Below are 22,653 nucleotides of genomic sequence, written 5' to 3'. Positions count from 1 at the left end.
TGCTTGTGAACCGCAGGGATAATGGGGTTCCACCCCAGTAGGCTCACTCACCAGCTGTGTCAGGAAATTACCTTCCACACGGTCCAGGAACCTCCCAGGCTGCCTCCTGTGTTGAGTTTCCAGAAGACATCCAGCATGTTAAAGTCTACCACAAGAGCAAGGGCTGTCAATAATGAAACATCAGCCAGCTGCTCACAGAATACTTCACCTGGCTCTTCACCCTGGTGGTTTACACCATGCTTTATAAGTACACCATGTCTCCACCAATTCTGAAAAAATTGTGAAAAACTCCAAGCAAAGCAGAGGTTATGTGCAGTTGCTTACGATTTACCATGGCTGTATTTGTCAAACAGACAAGTTGAAAGCAAAGAGCACTTAGCTCTTGTTCAACAAAGAGCTACAGGAGGTAGGAGACGAGGTATGTTTGTTTAATGATCAATTTACGATGTGGTTCTCAATCAGAATTTTAGGTTTGAATAGCTCCCTGAATATTTGATTGCTTGAATTGATAAGAATTGATGATTGGTACCTGAAGGTCTTAAGAAAGGCTAACTTTTTGGAGCTGATTTCTCAGAATACCAGGGGAGTGTTCTGCTACCAGGTCTTGGTGACACTACTTTTCCATCAATTGCTATAAGTTTTAGTACTTTTTAATGCCTTTAAATCTTTTATTTAATCTTTTTGAACTCCTTGCTAGATTTATTCAAATACCCTTTTGAAAAGTCAGCTCAAACTTCACTACCTTGAAGATCTTCAACCAAGGCAGCTTATGGAAGTTTTTTCCCCAGTTCTTTTCTGTAAGAACTCCTTTCCAGAATTTTATTTTTATAAGTCTTTATTCTAATGTAGCCAGTCCACAGATTTCACTAAGGAATTCTGAATAATATTTTAAATATGTAACTGTCAAAATGTCTGATCCTGAATGGGAGGGCTTGGTAATCAGCATGTTGGTCTGCCCTCGTTCTGTTGCCAGCCTGCTTAAGGTGGTGTAAATACCTATGCAAAACATACATGGATTGAAACAAATGGTAAGTCTGTCACCAGAATTAAATCGTGGTTATAATACCAACAAGCTGGAATCAATGAGTGAGAAACAGCATCCCAGTCCGATCTACCAATGAATTTTTCACATGCAATGCACTCAAACAGAATTGCTCCATAGTTAATCCTACACAGTTTTGACAATGTGCAAAGTGCACTAAGGATTTGAATTCAACTGTTCAAATCTGCCCTCAGCTCCAGAAGCTACTGACTCATACTGACAAGTTATAAACACCAGAAGTAACACACTGTAAACTTCTTAAAACTGCTACTCCATTTCTAGTGACTGAAATCCCTCCTCTGGTAAAGCAATTTCCATAACAGTCATACTGCCATAACTAATAGGTTTTAATAACAAGTGGTTACCAAAACATATAAGTACACAAATAGATATGCCCATAGAGCACATCTCTTTGTGGCATGAACCCTTGAGTTACTCTTGAATGAGGCTGTGTGCTTACTGGATTGTGCCAATATAATGCTACATTACTGGGAAAGAACAGCTCCAGGCTTTTGAAGAAAACCAGTTCTCTCCAAAAATTCAAGCACAAAATGCAGAATTGCCCTTAAAAGTGAAAGAGCAGGATGGCATCAGAACTCTTAGGGCAGCAGACCAGGGTAGTAGACTGCATGTAAAGGTAACAAAGGCAACAAAATTCAAGTATCTAAGACATGGAAAACACACTACATATACTAAACCCCAATGATAACACAGAATTTACAGATCATTGAAGAAAGAGAAATTTTGTTAGCAAACACATAAATATAACACCAAGTGAAACCAGAAATGATGAGGAAGAAGTCCTACTATAACTGCCATTTTCCTGTCAGTGAAGCACCTCAGATGCTGGATCCACAGTACAACCATGCTCCCCTATTATGTTCTGCTTAACAGTAACTCCATCTATATTCTGACCCAGAATAATAGAGGTGTGTGTAAAAGAGACTAAGAAATCTGGGTTCAACAATTATATTTTAAATAAGAAATTGTTTCAATTAGCTACTTTCAACTGTATGTGCTAGCCTCATTGTAGCTAGATTGGTAATATAAAATTTGATTAGATTACTAATACTTTAATTGGACTAACAATAAATTCCTGAGTTTGAATGAGGTGTGTGTTTCATTAGCCCAGATGCGCTACACAAAGCATTTTGTCTGCTACCTTACCCTTAACTATAATTTGAATGCACTGTTCTTTAAAGTTATGTGGCATCTCATGCATTATTTATTCTTCTTTACATATTCGTCCAATGTAATGGATGAATATGTAAAGAAGAATAGACAAATCAACAGGACAGCTCTTCTTTAATGAAAGGCTGTGCATTTATGAAGGTCTAGTGACTAGGTATGTTTCATCACTTTTGATGCCACGACAATCAAAGGGAGAATAGTGGGAATTCTGCCACAGGCTGTCCTAACACCCTTGATGCTCTGGAAACAAGCAGGGATAGCACAGGGTAAAGGCACAAGCTACAGCAAGGGAGGAGCACAAGCCTTCACAGCACCAGCTTGCTGCCAGCACCGAGTGGTTCTCCTAAATCACAGGAGTTAGAAGCCCTGTGTCACACACAAAGAAGTTACCTGTACCCTAAGTTCACTCTTACAGACACTGATTGGCTTCCTGTCCATCTCTGGAATGCCTGCATGTGCTAGTTGCTGCAAATGTAGAAAAATATGTAATCCCATCTTGGTGCAAGTCTGGCTGGAGGGTTTGTCTTTTCCACTTACAGTTCTTCTTCCTACGGTCCTGTGAAGCACCTGAGATCAAACTCTTTCCTTTGCACAGAAAGTCCTACTTCCTCCTGTCTGCCGAAGACTTCTGTCTACAATTACATTTTTGAGACTTTTCTGTGAGGAAATCACACTGAAAAAATGCCCCTTAGATGTTTGACATTTGTTTGAGTATAATTATAATTTATGACTAGTAGAGGCATACTACATAAGATGACATAAACCAAGTATTTATAAATTAGTGATAAATGCTCATGAATAGAACTTCTGAAATCCCTTATAAAAGTCATGGCTAGTCAGACCAAGACAGAGTTAGCGAAGGGCAATAAACTACTTTGTATACCGCAACACTTCTTTTGATAATATATAGCAGCCCCCTTTGAATACATAACCCTTGTAAAAGTCCTTTCTAGAGAATCCATGTTTTTATCTCCCTGATGTGTCTGATGCCTTTAAGATTTCTTAAATAATCTGCATCCTACCATAAATCAATAATTTCTAAGGAGAATATCTTCAGGAAATTTCTTTTAAAAGGAGTAACACAGTAGCTTGTGATTAAATATTGCAAATTATTAGTGTGTTTGCTTGTTACTTTTGCCATTCTGAATTGTCTAAGCATAATTTTTCATTTTGTCCCCTGTATCTACTTTGTAGACATTCTTTCCACTTCAAAATACTGTCTTAGTCATAAAGCACCAAAGACCTATGGAAGCTGACTTTATGTGGTGTCCTGAAATCCCTTAGGGATGATCCAGCATTCAGCAGATTTAAGTAGTACCTCTTCAAGGCTGAAATGACATCTAAGTGTGAAATGTCCTTTTAGGAAAAAAATAACTCTTGGATACTATAGTAGACAAACAAGTCTTTTAAAAGACAACTTTTGCAGAGCAAAATCACTACCTGGGTATTACTATACCTCTCAAGCCTGTTTTCATACACTAAATGAAAGTGTCTGGGATAAAAAAGGTTGCTTGTGCTCCCTTATTGTTTACAGTGGGCAGCACTGAGCTTAGCTAATGCTTAGTCATCTCCCAGCTCTACCTGTTGCTGTGTAAAGGCCTCTCTAATGGAAAACAAACCACTCTCACTTAAAATTAACTGCAAAGTTACCAGCTGGGCTTTAAATACAGCACCTTGAAGATGCTGTGGTGGCTGTATATTGTGCAGCAGCCCTAACATTCTGACAAAACAACTGTTTACAGACAATGAGCTAGAAATGTTCTTATGGCAATAAACATAAAATGCTCATGACAATGAAAACACAACTAAAGTTCAAGCAAGTAGTGTAGGTAAATTTACTAGTAATACAAATGTGTAGCAGAACTGAGGGAATCTCTTTGTGACACAATACCCCTGCAATTACTCTTCCATGGCTGCAGTACAACATCAGGACATGCAGGCTCCTAGGAGGTTTATAATGTTGGAGGGAAGAGCCTCTTGGGTTAGCAAAAGCTTCATAAATATCAAAATCAAACTTAAGAAAAGGTATCTGAGGAAATGAGACTTTGAGGTTAACCTTTCTTTGCTATTATTTCTAGAAAAGGAAGTGATGGGACCATTTCACTCTTCCTGCTCAGACAAGAAAGTACAGATGTGCTCTTTGTGCATGCAAAATATGTGGGAGGAATTCTTGTGAGGCAAAGTAAAGGGAAAACAAGATAAAATTATTTTTCATGCAATTCATACTAACTGATCTGGGAATGGAAATACTGAAGGAAAGGAAATTGCAAAACTCTGAGCTGTATTTTATCAAGAGCTACAATGTGATCTGCTTTAAGAGAATTCCCTGGGGATCAGTCCAATATGCAAGAATTAATATATACTCCTACACAACATTTCAGTAATAATTTGAAACACCATGCAAGTTGGAAGAGGTAGAAAATGTCTTAAATTAATTTAAGTTAAATATCCCTTACAAAAATATTGTGAGTTCATTGAGCCAAGGAACTACTTTAGGGCTATTTAACACTTATTATGATTCTAATTTTCTCCCACATTATTCCAATACTTAAACAATCTCAATTGCTTCTAAGTGGAAAAATATACAGCAAGCTACTCTGCCAAAATACACCAGGTAATGTGATTGCTTACATCTGATGCATCTAGAGGGAATTTTATTCCCAAAAGTGCTTCTAAGGCACCTGGCTATCTATTAACATAACAAATGCACTCCATAATTTTTATTATAGAGTAGTAACATGGGATTTTCTGGGAATTAATAAGGGTTTGAATTTTCTCTAGGCCCTTTTTGAGCAAGTTTTGGTTTCTGTAGGAAAAAAACACCTAATGATATGGATCCTCTGCTTGACTTAACTGCATGTTTCCTTTGATGTCTTGATAAATTCTCCCACTGTCTCCAGCAAACTCACTGTAATTCTTCATCATGGATTTTTGGGATAACTTTCATTGCTGCTATTTTGTCTAATGCAAGCCCTCTTGTGTGCTGCAAAAGGATGGGTCACACTAACCTGCACCCTGTCCTGCACAGTCTTAAATCAGTTTGCAAGGGAAAAAGAGGAGACAGCAAACACCCCGGCAGCTGGCAGTTCCCTCCCTGCCCTTACTGCCCTCCAGGAGCAGGAGGCTCAGTGTGCTGTTTGCACCCATCTGCAGCTCCAAAAACCTCTGAGCATCCCCTCCCTGAGCCAGCGGCTGAGCCAGCCTACAGGAACGAGGCAGAATTTCTCAGATGATTCAGAAAAGCTAAGGAAAGGATTATGGCTTTACATACATTATAAATGCTTACGCCTTCATACCTTCAAACCATCTGCAAAGGGTATTATGTAGTTGAGGTTTGCCTGGTATTTTGCCTGACTTCTCTCCGACACATGCAGAAGTTTCTGTAAACAAAAATGTTTCTTCCCAAGAGTTCTGTGTCTCAGAAATAAGAGGTGCATTGAATCTAATCTTGCTTGGGCTTGAGAGGAGATAGGAGACTCTGAAATGCTCTTGTAAGCTCTCATACTTTTATAGAAAGAAATATGACATTATGTATTGAATCCAAGGAAAAATTCATTTCGCTAAGCTAAGAAGGCATTCTCTAGAATGAAACATGTAAGGAAAATAATCGACACCAAAATCTCATAGAAAACAACCCCCAATACCTAAAACGAATGGAATTTAAATAAATTATTTTCAGAAACATTTAAAGGTGTAAAAAAAATTGGAAAAGGACTGGAAAAGCCTGACCCTAAAGAAAAATTATTTTCAACTAAACTGAGGAAAAAATTAAATGGGTTGAAATGTGTTAGGAAAATAAAGCAAACATAACCAAATGGAATCTAAACAAACTTATTTTGTAAAAAGGTATTCTTCCTCAATTGTTCAGCAAGTTTTCTTTGAGAAAGTACAAGTCCAATAGCTCTGTGTTTGTCTGACTTTCTGCTATGAGAAAAAAGCACAAAACTAAAACATTTTTCTTTTGATAAAGCCCTCCTTGCCTTGTACATGCATTACAAAGAGCTGAAACACAATAACAACTGCCTTTATCCTGAACAAGTCACCTTGAGAGGTACAATCTAACCCTGAATTTATTTATGGTGACTATGAAATATGACTATTGAAATATGACTATATGAAAGGGATATATAGTACTGAAGAATTAATATGAAATGTGTTTCAGTTGAAGTGGTACATTATTACATAATCTCTCCTTTGTTATATAGTCTCTTGTAATCTGATAGAGGACTGCAAGAACAAAAGGGAGACACTTTTAACTAGAGGAAGGTTTTCTAAAACTCAACTGCAACATGAGCTCCCTGTTAAGTATGAAATCAAATCAGCTACAGCCCCCTCTTCCAACATGTCTGTGGGATAGCTTCCAAATAAAAAGCACATCTAAGTACTAATGTTTTGGGCAAGAAAACTGTATAGAAGAGAAACTCACAAAAATTTTTTTTCATTGATTTTAAAGAATCTGCACCTCTTCTTTCTTATGCATGTCCAGGTTGGAGCTGCACATCTTCACCATCAGCTGCCTGGGGCAGAGATCACATTAGGATGTGAGTTGCCTCAAAATATTGCCTATTGAAAATAGCAATAACTTTTCCTAAACACTTATATACTAATTTCAAATTATTCACAAATAGTACAGGTACTGATATTCACATTCTGATGCTTTCTGTGTCAGATTGAGTTACTCCCCAATTATCTAACTGATGACAATTACCTAGACTCTGTTTCTGACTCACAATGAGGGAAATAGTCCATGAAATGAAAATACATACTCCTATCCCACAACACATTTACTGAAATCCAGGTGCCTATTAAATATTTTTATGCTTTAAAGAGTATTACACAGTTCCATGAGCAGGTGAGATAGAAAACTTATACAGGTTTCATTATTATTTTTCTAAATATTAAGAATGATTTCTTCAAAAGTAGTCCTTGAAGAACCAGTGATTTCGCTCATGAAAGACATCTCAGTTTTATTATAGGTGCTCCCTATGAATGAGAAACTTAGTTTTCATGCTTGTGTATACAATGTGCTTTGTGCAATCTACATTTTTAACCCTAATCTGAGACTTTACTGAAACGACCATATTTCCAGCTTGGCAAGAAATATGTCTATTGTGCTTTTTGCTGAACTGCTTTTTAAAATAGATTTATCAATGAATCATATTCCTTTTTCATAGTCAGATTTTCTGAAGTGCAAAAGAAAATTATAAGGATTAATTCTTTAAAGGTAATTCAGACTGGAAGGTAGTTTGGATTAGAAACATGAACATTTTCTAAGATTTTAATTTTAAAATCCATAAAAATATTCAAATATACAAATAATATGCCACATTGACAAGATTAGTTCTGTAATTTGCTATGAAAATAGTGTGAGTCATTATCCTGAAGTATTCTACTTGAACAATTTCTCTCCTTCCAATTATTTCTCAATTAAAGTAATTATTTTCTTAGATGCTTTGCATATTTCATTTTCTTTTATTCCCTGTGGTACTATACCACACAACAGATGTGTTGTAGCTTTTTGCTCTTTAAATTAAACCATTTTTGGGAAGGAAGAATAATACTTGGGGGAGGGGAATTCACTGAGATACCATCAGAGGGCTGCTAAACAGATAGCCAGGTTATTTTATAGCCTCAACATTTCTTTATATTTTAAAAGCTTCTAGGTAAAATGTCAAACTATAAAAAATAATGGTCCTTGAAGGTTAGATAATGCCTTCAGGCTTAACTACTGGCATTGATCCTGGATTAGGTAGTTTGAAAACAATTCTTGATACAATGCCTATGGAAAGTAATTCTCTTTGCTGCAACAAGACCACTACAAGGGGAGGACAGAGCACTGGTCTCATCTTCACTGCATTCCACCGTGCTTCCTTTGGGACTGCAATTAAACTTATGAATGAGCTGGTCAGGTAGCAGATAACTATGGACTTCCCACTGGTGCACATGCACCATGAGAGGGTGGTCATCAGGGCTCTTGCCTTCCTCAGGCGGTTTTTGGTGGCTCACTTCCTATGCATCAAACCAAATAAACTGTCACAGGTCACCAGAACACACAGGATGTAAGACAGAGAGGTATTGAGCTTTTCTCTCTTACACTGGCCCCACGAGGTGCCTGCTGGTGTTGACAGGAGCCAGAGAACCTGGAGGGGAAAACCAAGGTCATGTAAAGCAAATCTGCCCTCACAGCCCACCAGGGCAGGAAAATGCTTTGTGAGGAGGTCCATTAATCCAGGATTACCTGAGGTAAGTAACCACCACGTAGGCAAGAGGGCAAATCAAACATGACATGAGTACCAAAGGGTTTTGCTTCAACAGAATCCCGTTCTGCATTTGGGCACTGTGCCATTAACAAACGTGGGTTACCTAGGGCCTTCCCCTGGATGGTATTCTGGTCACTGCTGCTCCATGACAGGGAGCCCCTGAAGTTCAGCAAGGTGGGAATACTGCCCACGCCAGACCCCTTCAACCTGGGAGGGCTTGCTCTGCACTTCAAGGAGAGGTCTGAGCTAAAGAGACCCAGGGTGAAGGACTAGTACTTTATAACATTTGATATGATCTTTTCTCTAAATGAAATTTAATGTGTAGGGCACTAAAAATGGGAACATCACACATATCATAAGGTCAGGTGCTCACCAGGTCAAAAATGCTTGCTTCCCTGTGCCACTCCAGCCTTCTTGTTTGTTTGCAGTAGATTTCTGCACTTAATTCCATACTTCAACGCTATGGCTTTCCTCAAGGAATAGACAGGAAGCAGACTTTACCATCTCAGTGGTGATTCCTTCTAATACAGATACATAATTATGATATCCAATGACCCACTACTCCACTGAAGAAATCTTTAGGCTGACAAGCTTTTGTTTCAGATTTTACACAAGGTCTACATTTTAGAAATTGTAATCAATAAATTAACTTGCAAATGAAACCATTAATCTCTGTGAATAATATATGTATCATCTATTAATCAGAGATTCAAAACTTATAAGATTCCTTCACCATGGATCAAAATAAATTCTGATGAAGGACACTTACAAATGTTCTGAAAAGTAGTATTAATCTGTGATTGCAACACTTAGCACAATGAAAAAAAATTAACTGTACTGAAAAATGTAATTGGATGCAAGGATATAGTAATTGGTGCTTGAGCAGGTGTAAGGGATTCAGGAATATTTACTGAAGTGAGAAATGAAATGCCAACACATAAAAAAATAAATGTCAGAAGTTATACTTCTGTGTGGAAAGGGAATAGTTTAATCGCCTTTATTTTATAAAAAATCTGGTCAATAAAACCAGGCAGAAACTCTGAATGAAAAAGAATAAAATCCTCCATGAGAGTTAGTGAGGGAAGTCAAGCTGAGACATATTTCTTGTCATAACCCAAATACACTGCTAAAATTAACAAAATATTACTCACAGACGATTCTCATTTCATTGTGATTATTCAGTTATCATTGATGATCACTATTTCATCAACAGTGAAATAATTACAATAATATTGATATGTGCATCATGCTCAAAGGTCTTAAAAGTTTTGCCATTATTATAATTTGTCAACAAAGAAATTATACTTCAGACATAAACACTTCGGCTTTGGCAACAAAAGTGATGTGTGAGTACTGAGAAAGGCAATAAATTCAAGTAGTCATCTCTTTATGACATTGTGATTAGCTCACAATAAATAGAAATCATCTTGTTGCCATGAATTGTCTACAAAAGTGAATGCACAATTTTGAAATTTTCATTGTGAGAATGGGTAGCAGGCAAAATGTTGATTCAGTTGCAGCATCTTGGCATTAAAATGACTATTTAATGCATCTTTAGAGTCATAAATATAAGATATCAAATTGTTATGAGAGATCTAGTCATTCAACACAGAAGAAATAACTAAAGTAATGAAACATATGAAAAGCCTTCTCACACTGGTTTTCTGTGGTGGGCAAAAAGGCTTCTCCTTACCAACACCAAAATGGGCCTGCAATTCTAGCATGTGTTCTACACAGGAAAAAGTCCTTATTAAAGGGCAGGTGTCTGTACTGTTAATATGACTATATTATATGCTTTATAACTTTAGAAGTTTATAGTACTTTTAAATACATCCTTCCTTGTCTTATAACCTTCAAAACTCAGGTTTTTTGGATTCATTATAGTGTAGCACTGCATAAACCTCAGTTGGCTCTTATTTTATGATTTCCTCTTTCCCATCTCCTAAGCACCAAAGTTAAAAATATGAAATTGTAGCCTGGCAGAGGAAACAAACCCTCTTCCCTGCTCAAATTACTTAAATTGTCTTAATTGGAGTACCAATTAAATGATTAACTGATTTTTCCACAACACACTAAAATGACACTTCTCAGAAGTGATCTATTGAGTCAGATTGTCTGCAGATTCAGGAAGTGCTGTATCTTTTGATGTTGAGCATATACTTCAGAGGCTTTCTTTGTAGCTGTAAGGAATAGAAACTGTTGTTCTAAGGCAAAATGAGACATCAGCATAAAAGGTAAGAAAGGGGGCAATGGTGAAGGGTTGCTTGCTGTGTTGACTGTTGTGGGAATGCTAGAGATAAAGCTAATTTTTCCCTAATCTCTTTCATGTAGGAAAAAAAGTATCTGCAGAATCAGACAAAAATCCTAGCAGACTAATAGTAAAGTTATACTACTGGAACTGCTGGAAAAGATTCACTCCTTGATGCCAGACCTTCACAAGTAATGTCACATACATGGAGTTCAATGGGCCTGCTGTCTTTAAGATGTTTGAAAATGTTTTTCAAGAGTATTTGTTTTGTTACAAAGAAACCAATCAACAATCAAGGTGAAGATGACCTGTAGGTCACCAGACCCTCCTTCCACCCCTCTTTGAAGGTAGGAAAAATGTTTGTATCCTTCCCATCCTCAGACTTTTGGCTTTCTCTCTAAAAACTTAGAGAGTGTCTCTATATTCCTTCCAGGTCACCTGCCCCAGCTTCCACCTTTTTATATTTGAGTTTAGTCAAGGCCAATTTATCTTACAGGCCTCCTGCCACCTTGGCTTGACTTGTTGCTTGCCGAGTTGGACTTTGCTTGAGGTTGGAGAAGAATATGTTTGAAAATCAACTAGATACTCTGGACCTCTTTTCTCTCCAGAGCCATCTACCAAGGGACTCTTTCAACCCTTCCCCTCAGCTGCCTGGGGCTGTGAATGGAGCTAGCACTGTGCAGAGATAAGGGTCAGTCTGCTCTCTTGCAGTCCAGGGCTGGTATCCAGTTTTTTTGCCTTGTTCTCTCCTCTAAGGATCCTGAACCCTTCTATCTCATGGTCACCCAAGGCTTGCACATCACTGTCCTGTCCATTCCTTTTGTAAGTATGAGCTGCAACAGAGCTGCATGAGCTCCTTGACTCCTGCATCACCTCAGCCAGGAAGTTGTCATCAATGCATTTCAACAGCCTCCTATATTTCCCAGGGTTTTTTCTACTCTTTTTTTTGGAGCTTTTTTAAAATACTGTGTCTTAGTGTGAGGTGTGAAGTTACCATTGGTAACTGGCAGAGTTGCCAGATGGATCTAGTCTTTGATATTCCCAGTATCACCTGATCACTGGCTCATTGCTGGACACTTATTCTAGCATATTAATGCTGTCAGAATTCTTCTATTAAAAATAGAACCACTTACCATTGCATACAACATACAGTAGAAACAGCCGAACTCTACCTACAATGAGACTTGAAGCATGGTTGACTCTAAACTCTAACCACGGTCATTTCTGAGAGCACTTAACTCATTAGTGTCAGGTGTCTGTGGTAGAAAAGAATAAGAGAAAGGTGTTTTGAAGGAAAATGTGTTCCATCAGAAAGGTTTAAGATAATTATGTCAAGCCACAACTTGAGGGCAATTTTAACTGCGGGTTCTTACTACCTCCAACATTAAGAATTGATTTTGGGGGGCGGGGTGGGGGGGAGGAGGGAGAGGACTGCAGAAGTTAAATAGTTAAATATGTTACTCTACAAAAAACAGTAATCTTCACCAAACTGTCACATTCTTTGTCACTTATGTCCAGCATTAGCAAAAAGTGATGCTAATCTTTGGAAAGTTGAAGAGACATTAAATTCCTTCCTCTTTAATAAGTTATAGCAGAGTCTCAAAAGATCTGCAAAGAACTTTAAAGCAGAGTTGCTTTTCAATATTTAAAATGTTATGAATATTCATCTTTCACTTTGACTCCTATCCACCACAAATGCACAGGACAAAATGTTCAAAATATTTTCCATGCTGGATCTACTTAAATGGTTCTTTTCTCCCATACGATTTGTCAACTCTGCAAGTATTACTCAGGCCCCTGTTTGTAGCAGGCACAAGGCCTGCAAGGCCCTGGAGATCAGAAGCCTGAGCTAGGAAATACCAAGTCAGCATGACTAAGGGTTTAGAAGACCCTCTCTTCCGCCTTTCGGACCCTGTTATCTCTCTGTAGATCCATAGGCTACTTTTCCCCTGACCCTTACTATTGGACAGTTTTCAATTCCCCTGTAAGGTATAAAAACCCCTAGCTCTGCCCGGTTCGGCAGAGGAGAGCTGTCACTGGACCCTTCGCGGAGACCCCAATAAAGAACCCTGCGGAATCCACACAGCGCTGCTCTCTCTCTCTCTGCGTCTGCTGCGGCTATACCCTGGGTGACGGCCCCAGGCATGCTAAAAGAGCTGAAATCACTAAAGAGCTGAGCTGCAAATCACTATAGCTGCCTGGGCTGCCTGAACCCCCGCTGGGCGATCCTGGACCCTCGTTGAGCTATCCTGGACAACCGGCCTCCCCGCTGGGCTTCTGCCCCTGGGGGCCATAGCTGGCGCACCGAACATAGCGGACGCCCGAACAGCGGGGGGCCCCTGGGCCGACATCTGAACCGCCGTGATAGCCTTGCCGCGGAACTGAATGCCGGACCTGGCATTTCAGAGGAGCAGCATTTCTTCGTGAAATTGTCACTGCCTCCGCTCGCCAGAGATCCTGAAGGAGAAGCTCTTCGTTTTAGAAGGACTCTTCTGAAAAGGAGGTCAGCCGACCCGCACCCCGACACCTGGGCACGCGAGTGTCCGTGGAGGCTGACGAGCAGACGACCCCCAGCAGAACTTTGACCCACAACAGGCTGAAAAGTGTAAGTTTAACACAGCCTCTCTTGCGCGCAAAAATATTTTTTCCTCGGGTCCTTTTTTTTTGGGTTTTTTCTTTTTTTTTCTCTTTTTCCTGCTGGCGGGAACTGAAACATGGGATCAAAGCTTAGTAAACGATCCCAGAACGAGAGAGATTTATATTCCCTAATCCTAGAAATCCTATCTTCTAACAACTTTTCTTTTTCTAAAGGTAACCTTTCAAAAACTAACCTGAAACGTTTTATAAAATGGATTCTCTGCCACTTCCCAGATACTAATACACAGACTATTACCTTAGACTCCTTTTCGGATACAATTGGGACCACGATATATAAGTTTCAAACTAACCAAGACTTTTCTGTAACTCAGTTTTTACCTATGTTCCACGCTATTACTAAAGCTGTAGAAAAAACTAACAAAAAGATAGTAACTACAGGGCTAACTTCTGTCGAACGAAACGAAAAGTTCTTATCTCACTTAACAGAAGCGCCTATTTCAAATGCTAATGGAGGAGATAACAGCCCCTCCACCCTGGAATCCAGCACTCCGCTGGGTCCTAGGGTCCCGCCATCTGCGCCGCAACCACCCGACCCCAGGGCGCCCATGGCCCCTGCCCACCCCCTCTTCCCCCCCGCCTTCCCCTCGGGAGCCACATCCTGCGCGCCTCCTTGCTCTGTGTTATCTCCGAGAGCATCTCCGCCAGTTCCCGCCGGGACTGACCCAAACCCCACCCCTCCCCCTGCTCCCCCCGACCCTACTGGGGCCACCCCCACCCCCCTTGCCGTCCCTCCTCTCCCTGCCGCGCCCGCCCCCCCTCCCTCCCCCGCCCTCGCCCCCCCCGCTACCATCGCGTCTTTCCCTGCCCCCGGCACCGTCCCTGCTGCGGCACGGGATCAGCCCGCCTGCGTACCCGCGCCCCCCCCCACCACCGCGCTTTTGCCTGCCGCCGGAATCGTGCCCGCCGCACCCTCCCTCAGTCCCGCCGCACCCTCCCTCAGTCCCGCCGCCTCCTACATCCAGCACCTCCCCTGCCCCCATACCCTCGCTGCGCAACCCCATACCCACGCTCCGCAGCCCCCGGTCGGGACCCCCCAGACTTCCCTCAGTTCTGCCCCCCCTCCCCACGCCCCCCAGTCCTGTGCATGCTGTATCACGCATTGCACGGCCACTCCGGCAATGCTGTCTCGCTGTAGCCACGTCCTGCCATGTGCTGCCTTATACCCGGTCCAGCCACAGGCACCTCTGCCAAATGCAGCTCCAGCCAGCCATAAGAAACATAAGGCACGACCTGATAGCTCTCACTTCTCGTCATCTGATGACAGCAGTGACAGCGATTCTGATTTGGAAATAGAATATGTAGATCCTTGGGCAAAAATAAAAATGGAAGCCACACAGGCAGGGGACTGGCAATTAGCTCAGAGAATTACTGCCTTTCCAGTAGAATATAAGAAGGGAAAAAAAGGAGGTGCCACTAATAGAAAGACATGGGAACCTATTACAAATAAAGAACTTGTGCAATTAAGAAATACAGCCACAGAACATGGTAGAAGTTCACATATTTTTAGAAATTTCCTAGAAGCTACGTTCTCAGCACATGTTCTGGTACCCCACGATATTAAAAATATTGCCCAGTGCCTCCTTTCTCCCGCCGAGTACATGCTTTGGGAAAGGCATTGGAAAAAGCAATTAAAAACATTATCAGATAACTATGCTGCAGATGCTGATAAGTCAAATTTTACACTCGAACAGCTGGCTGGTGAAGGGGATTTGCAAAAGCCCTCTGACCAAGCTGATACTTTACCTAAGGCAACATTACAAGACGTGGCTATAGCAGCAAAAACCTCCTTACTTCTCACCCCAGATGATTCTACCCCCACCCAATACTTTTCTACTACCAAACAAGGAATAGATGAAAGCTTTATCAAATTTGTGGATAGAATTAAGGATGCTCTGGAAAAACAGATAGAGAGCACAGAGGCAAGAAAAGAACTGTTGTGTAAACTTGCCATGAGTAATGCGAATGAAAAATGTAAAACAATTCTGAGAGCCTTACCCATAGACACAGAACCTACCATAGAGCAAATGCTGGAAAGCTGCACACGTCACCTGTCCACTGAAGACACAGTGGCCCAAGCAGTTACTAAGGGTATTGCAGAAGGAGTTTCTAGTGCATATGCAGTAATAGCTTCTAAAGATCAGGTCCGCTGCTACCACTGCGGAGATTTTGGACATTTTATAAAGGACTGTCCAGAGAGGTCACCTCCCAGGTACCCTCGCAATTTCCACCAAAGGCCCCAAAATCAGCAGTACTATCAGCCGCGTCCGGGAAACTTCCATCGGAGCGTGGTGGGGCCCCACGCAAGGACACCAAATCAAAGGCCACCCAGACCCAGTCACGCACCATCCCAGGAGATTCCAGACCACATGAGGAGGATCCAACACACGGAGCAATACCAAAGGGAACGCGCCGTCAGCTGGTAACTGCACTGTCCATTGACTTTAAAAATAACAATGTTTATCGTGTTCCCACAGGCAAACGTGGGCCAAAAGGTGGTCCTTCTAACATCCTAATTATAGGTGATTCTCTCCATAGCCCAAAGGAAATATTTGTTGTTCCAGAAGTACAAACAGTGCACCCGGGACAAGAAATCTTTGTCCAGGTGTACTGCACAGACTTACCATATTTTCTTCCAAAGGGTACCCCATTTGCACAGGCCTTTCTACTCCCTAAGAATCACAGGGAACAGCTTCCTCTCAACCCCACAGCAATGTGGATACAAGTTGTGGGACCCAGTAAGCCTGTCATCGAGTGCGGTCTTACCTGCAGAGGAGAGAAGTTCCACCTACCAAGGATGCTGGACACCGGTGCAGACGTGACCATCATCGCCCGCTCTGAATGGCCAGCACACTGGGAGCTACAACCTGTGGCAGGCATGATTACAGGGATCGGTGGAGCTACAGTTTCCATGCGGAGCAAGAACAACATCCTCGTCGAAGGGCCTGAAGGCAAGTTGGCAACCATCCGCCCATTTGTGGTAAGGGCCCCCATCACCTTGTATGGACGGGACATTTTATGTCAGTGGGGAGCCTCCCTACGTATTCCCAGTCCGGATTTCTAATTGGGGCCACTGAGGAGCGCGCACTGCCAGACACTCCTCGTCTCACCTGGAAATGCCATGACCCGATCTGGGTCGAGCAGTGGCCCCTCTCTAAAGTCAAACTGCGCGCACTACACGCCCTTGTGGATGAACAGCTCGCCAAAGGCCACATCGTAGAGACCACCAGCCCTTGGAATTCTCCAGTCTTCGTACTACAAAAGCCTGGAACGGACAGGTGGAGGCTCCTCCACGATCTTCGCAAAATCAACGAGGTCATCGAGGACATGGGTCCCCTTCAGCCTGGCCTGCCCTCACCATCGATGCTGCCTAGAGACTGGACACTTGCTATCATTGATATTAAAGACTGTTTCTTCAGCATCCCGCTGCATCCCCAGGACGCCCCACGGTTTGCCTTCTCCGTTCCCTCTCTTAACAGAGAGGCTCCACTCAAAAGATATCATTGGTGTTTTCTTCCTCAAGGACTTAGATGCAATCCCAGTATATGCCAGTGGTATGTTGCTCACATCCTGTCTCCTGTTCGGGACCTATTCCCAGGTGCGATCATCCATCACTATATGGACGATATCCTGGTCTGTGCACCAGAAAAAACGTACTTGGACAAAGCGGTTAAAAAGACTATTGAAACCATAGAAAAGGCAGGATTTGAGATCCGTGAGGACAAAATACAGTACACCAACCCATGGACTTACCTTGGACTCCAGATCCGGGAACGGACCATCGTACCCCAGCAGCTCGCCATCCGAGACGACCCAAAAACCCTGAGAGACTTACACAGTCTGTGCGGATCCATCAACTGGGTACGTCCACTGCTAGGAATTACAACAGAGAACCTCGCTCCACTGTTCAGCCTTCTCCGGGGCAAGGAGAATCTGGACTCTCCATGCACTCTAACACCAGAGGCCCGAGATGCCATCACCAAGGTCCAGGAAGCCCTGTCTTCACGCAAAGCCCATCGCTTCGAACCCGGCCTGCCTTTCCAGTTCGTCATTCTGGGAAAAGCACCTAGGTTCCATGGACTGATTTTCCAATGGGACACTCAACTTCGAGACCCTCTACTAATCCTGGAGTGGATCTTTACAAATAACCAACCCACAAAAACCATTACCACCTTCCAAGAAATTATGGCACATTTAATAAAAAAGGCTAGAACTCGCCTCCGTTCCCTTGCAGGGTGTGAGTTCACATGCATATATTTGCCAATGACCACTGGGGACCTGGAGCATTTGCTCCAGACCAATGAGAGTCTCCAGTATGCCTTAGATAGCTATACAGGCCAAATTTCAGTGCATATCCCAAAACATAAGCTTTTTAATCGTGATGTGACATTTCATCTGACCCCGAAATTAGTCCAAAGTAGGACACCTCTCAAAGCTCTAACCGTCTTTACAGATGGCTCAGGGTCATCCCACAAGTCGGTAATGACATGGAGGGACCCTAAGACCCAAAATTGGGAATCTGACATAAAAATAGTGGAGGGATCTCCACAGATTGCGGAGTTAGCAGCTGTTGTCAGAGCCTTTGAGAAATTCAAAGACGAACCTTTTAATCTGGTCACAGATTCAGCTTATGTTGCTGGCATAGCTATGAGAGCAGAACATGCTCTTCTCAAAGAGGTTTCCAATCCAAAGTTATACCAATTGATTTCCACATTAACACGCTTAATTTCTCACAGAAAACAACCTTACTATATAATGCATGTGAGGTCACACACTGACCTCCCAGGTTTCATTGCAGAAGGGAACAGGAAAGCAGACACCTTAGCCATGGCAATAGAGACTGCTAATGTCCCTAACATCTTTGCCCAGGCAAAGTTGTCACACTCATTTTTCCATCAAAATGTGCCTGCCCTTATCAGAATGTTCAAGCTTTCAAAAGATCAGGCAAAAGCTATTGTTGCCACATGCCCGAACTGTCAAAACTACCAGATACCATCTATGGGGACGGGAGTCAATCCCCGAGGTTTAAACAGCTGCCAGCTGTGGCAGACAGATGTAACCCACTTTGCACCTTTTGGAAGGTCAAAGTATGTGCATGTATCGGTTGATACATTCTCAGGAGCAGTATTTGCATCAACACATACAGGAGAAACTGCGCAGCACACCATAAAACATTTTCTCCTCGCATTTGCAACCCTGGGAGTACCAAAGGAGATCAAAACAGACAATGGACCTGCCTATACCTCTCGTAAATTAAAAGAGTTCTTCAGTGAGTGGGGAATACAACACAAGACAGGTATACCTGCAAACCCCACAGGACAATCCATCGTGGAAAGGACACACCAAACTCTCAAAAGAGTCCTCAATCAGCAACAGAGAGGAACAAAAATCACCTCTCCAGTTGAAAGACTTTGCAAGGCTCTCTATGTCATCAACTTCCTGAACTGTACAACATCAGAGCCTGATCCACCAATACTTCGCCACTTTGCAAATACCACCCAAGCAAAGCTCACAGAGAAACCACCTGTGCTGGTGAAGGACCCAGAAACACATAAAGTCTCTGGACCTTTCGAACTCATCACCTGGGGAAGAGGATACGCGTGTGTTCTGCTACCATCTGGTCCAAGATGGTACCCAGGGAAAAACATAAAACCATACCTAGGCACTGCAAATACCACTTCCACAAGCAGTGACAAGAATCCTCCTGAGTCAAACACGAGACCTCCTCAAAACCAGACCAGCTCGGCCTGGAGACGAAGACGTCGCCAAACATCCACAGGTGGAGGAGACGACTGTCCCATCACACAGCAGCAGACAAACCAGAAAGCTGAACAACATTCTGCGGCATCAAGCCCTAGACCAGGCACAGCCTGAAAACAAAACTGTTCTCTGAATTAGATGTTATTACCCTTTTTACCCTAAAAACCCTATTATCCCTTTTATCAACCCTTACCAAAAGCCTCTAACTTTTACCCACTCCCCCACCCTTAGCACCATAGAAAAAAAACAAAAACAAAAAACAGTAAAAAAACTAAAAATAAAGGGGGGAGGTGGAAGGAACAGAGGAAAGGAACAAGAAAGGAACCCTAACCCTCCTCTCCTACCATAAAAATAACAAGTTTTGCTTATATTCCCTATCAGAAGCCCCATTCCTGCCCAAAGATGAAAAATATCTCCGTTGGCGCTGTCCTCACTGCTGCCTGGATGTTCCTCACCGCGCCATGTGCCGTAGGTTGGATCGGCCCACAGCCGAGCCATAATGTCTGGGTAACCTTAGCAAGAACATTAAAACAGGATAACATGTGCTTATCCATGGGGAGCGTTGATAACCCACTTTCCACATGTCTAGTAGGAATTCCTTTCATAGCCGATGATTGGCCCGCCTATAATTCAGAGCTTCTCCGCACCACAGGTAAGCGACCCCACCAGGTAGAAACTTGGGACCAGTGGACAAAAATACTGCCCAATGCTCTTGAGGAACCTCAAGAATTGGATCTGTTGGGGTCCTCTAAGGCCACCTTCTGTGTCAAATTTTACTTTAGACGTCCAAAGAATAATTTGCCTGAAATTGATCTGAACAAAAACACATACCGAAAAGACATATCACCAATTAACAAAGCCTACAACCCTCACGATTGGTGTAATTACACTGCTCGTGTGATCTCTGTGTCCTCTCTCCATCCCAAAATTCTACCCAAGGGAACGTTTCTCATCTGTGGTGACAGAGTATGGGCTGGGATCCCCTCCCGACTCCAGGGAGGTCCCTGTACCCTAGGAAAACTTTCCACCCTTACTCCAAATATCACCTTGTTGCACAATTGGAAAAAAGAGAGCGAATTAAAACGCCACAAAAGGTCCTACACAGCATTTGATGAAAATTGCGATCCCAAATTATACGATTGGAACAAACCTAAAAAGATAGCAGTCTCTATATTCCTACCATGGGTAGCTGCAGCTAAGGCCCTGGGTGACATAAATCACCTTGGGTGCTGGCTCAGTAAGCAGGCTAACGCTACTTCTGCTGCCCTGAGTGATCTCTTAAAGGAAGAAGAAACCACAAGACACGCCTCACTCCAAAATCGAGCAGCGATTGACTTCCTGCTGCTCGCCCATGGACATGGCTGCGAGGACTTCGAAGGGATGTGCTGCTTCAATCTTTCTTCACGCTCGGAATCCATCCACGCCAACATCCAGAAACTGAAGGGACTTGTGAAGGACTTAAAAGTAGAACAGACCCCAGACTGGGTCAATGACCTCTTCGGTCAATGGGGATTAACGGGATGGGTTGCATCTTTGGTTAAGGGAATGTTGTGGATTTTTCTTGTAATTGTCATCGTGTTACTTATGTTCTCATGCCTTGTCCATTGTTTTAAAAGAACCATAGGGAACGCCTTTTTTCTAAATACAGAAAGTGGAGTTGTAGCAGGCACAAGGCCTGCAAGGCCCTGGAGATCAGAAGCCTGAGCTAGGAAATACCAAGTCAGCATGACTAAGGGTTTAGAAGACCCTCTCTTCCGCCTTTCGGACCCTGTTATCTCTCTGTAGATCCATAGGCTACTTTTCCCCTGACCCTTACTATTGGACAGTTTTCAATTCCCCTGTAAGGTATAAAAACCCCTAGCTCTGCCCGGTTCGGCAGAGGAGAGCTGTCACTGGACCCTTCGCGGAGACCCCAATAAAAGAACCCTGCGGAATCCACACAGCGCTGCTCTCTCTCTCTCTGCGTCTGCTGCGGCTATACCCTGGGTGACGGCCCCAGGCATGCTAAAAGAGCTGAAATCACTAAAGAGCTGAGCTGCAAATCACTATAGCTGCCTGGGCTGCCTGAACCCCCGCTGGGCGATCCTGGACCCTCGTTGAGCTATCCTGGACAACCGGCCTCCCCGCTGGGCTTCTGCCCCTGGGGGCCATACCTGTTTGTTTCTTATCCAGACATAAAACACATTTTTGAAACTAAATCCTTATTCATTACAGTCTGATTTTTGGATTAAGTATTTCCTGAAAAATATATACTATATTTTGGACAATTTTCTGCATTGCTGTTAATCCCTCAGCACTCCATAAATTGCCTTGGGCAAGGACACCTTCTACTGGACCAGGTTACTCAAAGTCCCATCCAACCTGGCATTGAATACTTCCAGGGAGGGGGCATCCACTCCATTGGGCAATTTGTGCCAGTTCCTCAGCACCCTCAGAGTAGAAAGTAGTAGAAAATTTCTTCCTAATATCTAATTTAAATCTCTTGTCTTTTAGTTTAAAACCATTGTCCTCTCTTCTATCACTATCTACCCAGGTAAAAAGTCCCTTCTCATTTTCATAAGCACTCTTTAAATACTGAAAGGCCACAATGAGATCTCCCCATAGCCTTCCCTTCTTCAGGCTGCACAGCCCAGCTCTCTCAGCCTGTCTTCACGGGAAGTGCCCCAGCCCTCTGGGCATCTTTGTGGCCTCCTCTGGACCTGCTCTAACACGTCCATGTCTTTTCTGTGCAGAGGACCCCAGACCTGGACACTGTACTTTGTTGCTAGATTGTTGCAAAAGTTCCATACCTTCTTCACGATTTCTCACGGGCAGCTCCTCACAGCACTAGCTGTTTCTTCTTCTCAGCACATCCAACAAACTCCATCTCTCTTACATCTCAACCAGCCAACCTGCTCTTTTACAATACCCCTCTTAATTGGATCCAGCTGTGGCCTATTAAGGGCAGGCTTGTTCTTAATGCTTGATAATTGGCACAGCTGTAACTCCTTAGGGGTGAGATTACCTTCACCACTATCTCTATTCTCCTACATTTTATCTATCTATCTACTTCAGGTGGGGTCTCACCAGGGCAGAACATCAAGCTGCACCTCTATCAAGCTGCTTTTGGTGCAGCACAGAATGCCATTGGCCTTCTGGGCTGTGAGCACACACTGATAGGTCACGGCCATATTTTCATCTACAAGAATCCCCAAGCCCTTCTCTGCAGAGAATGACATCTTCTCTCAGTCTGGGCTCATGTCTGGGGCTGCCCCAACCCAGGTGCAGCATGTTGCACCTGGACTTGCTGAAACTCATGAGCTTTCCATGGGCCCACTTCCCATGTATGTCCAGCTCCCCCTGAATGGCATTCCTTACTTCCTCTGTGTCACCTGCACTGCTCAGCTTTGTGTCATTGGTGAACTTGCTGACAGTGCATGAATGTCATTGTCCGTGTCCTTGACAAAGATATTGAAGAGCATCAATCCCAAAACAGCTCCCTGAGGGACACCTCTTGT

At 42.8% G+C, this 22,653-nt stretch overlaps 1 long non-coding RNA gene across 1 annotated transcript; it reads right to left on the bottom strand.

Moving 5' to 3' along the window:
- Nucleotides 1-7,323: 7,323 nt before the first annotated feature.
- On the bottom strand, nt 7,324-22,166 carry LOC135299349 (uncharacterized). The gene is made up of 4 exons (XR_010361328.1): nt 21,946-22,166; nt 11,875-11,997; nt 8,867-8,964; nt 7,324-8,373 (listed from the first exon to the last, which is right to left on the bottom strand). It is a non-coding gene; the product is annotated as an uncharacterized LOC135299349 (long non-coding RNA).
- Between the last annotated feature and the right edge of the window lie 487 nt (nt 22,167-22,653).

The sequence above is a fragment of the Passer domesticus genome, chromosome 4, assembly GCF_036417665.1.
Source record: "Passer domesticus isolate bPasDom1 chromosome 4, bPasDom1.hap1, whole genome shotgun sequence".
Taxonomy (NCBI): domain Eukaryota; kingdom Metazoa; phylum Chordata; class Aves; order Passeriformes; family Passeridae; genus Passer; species Passer domesticus.
The sequence above is the reverse complement of the archived record's forward strand: the minus strand, read 5'-3'. Positions and strand labels throughout refer to the sequence as shown.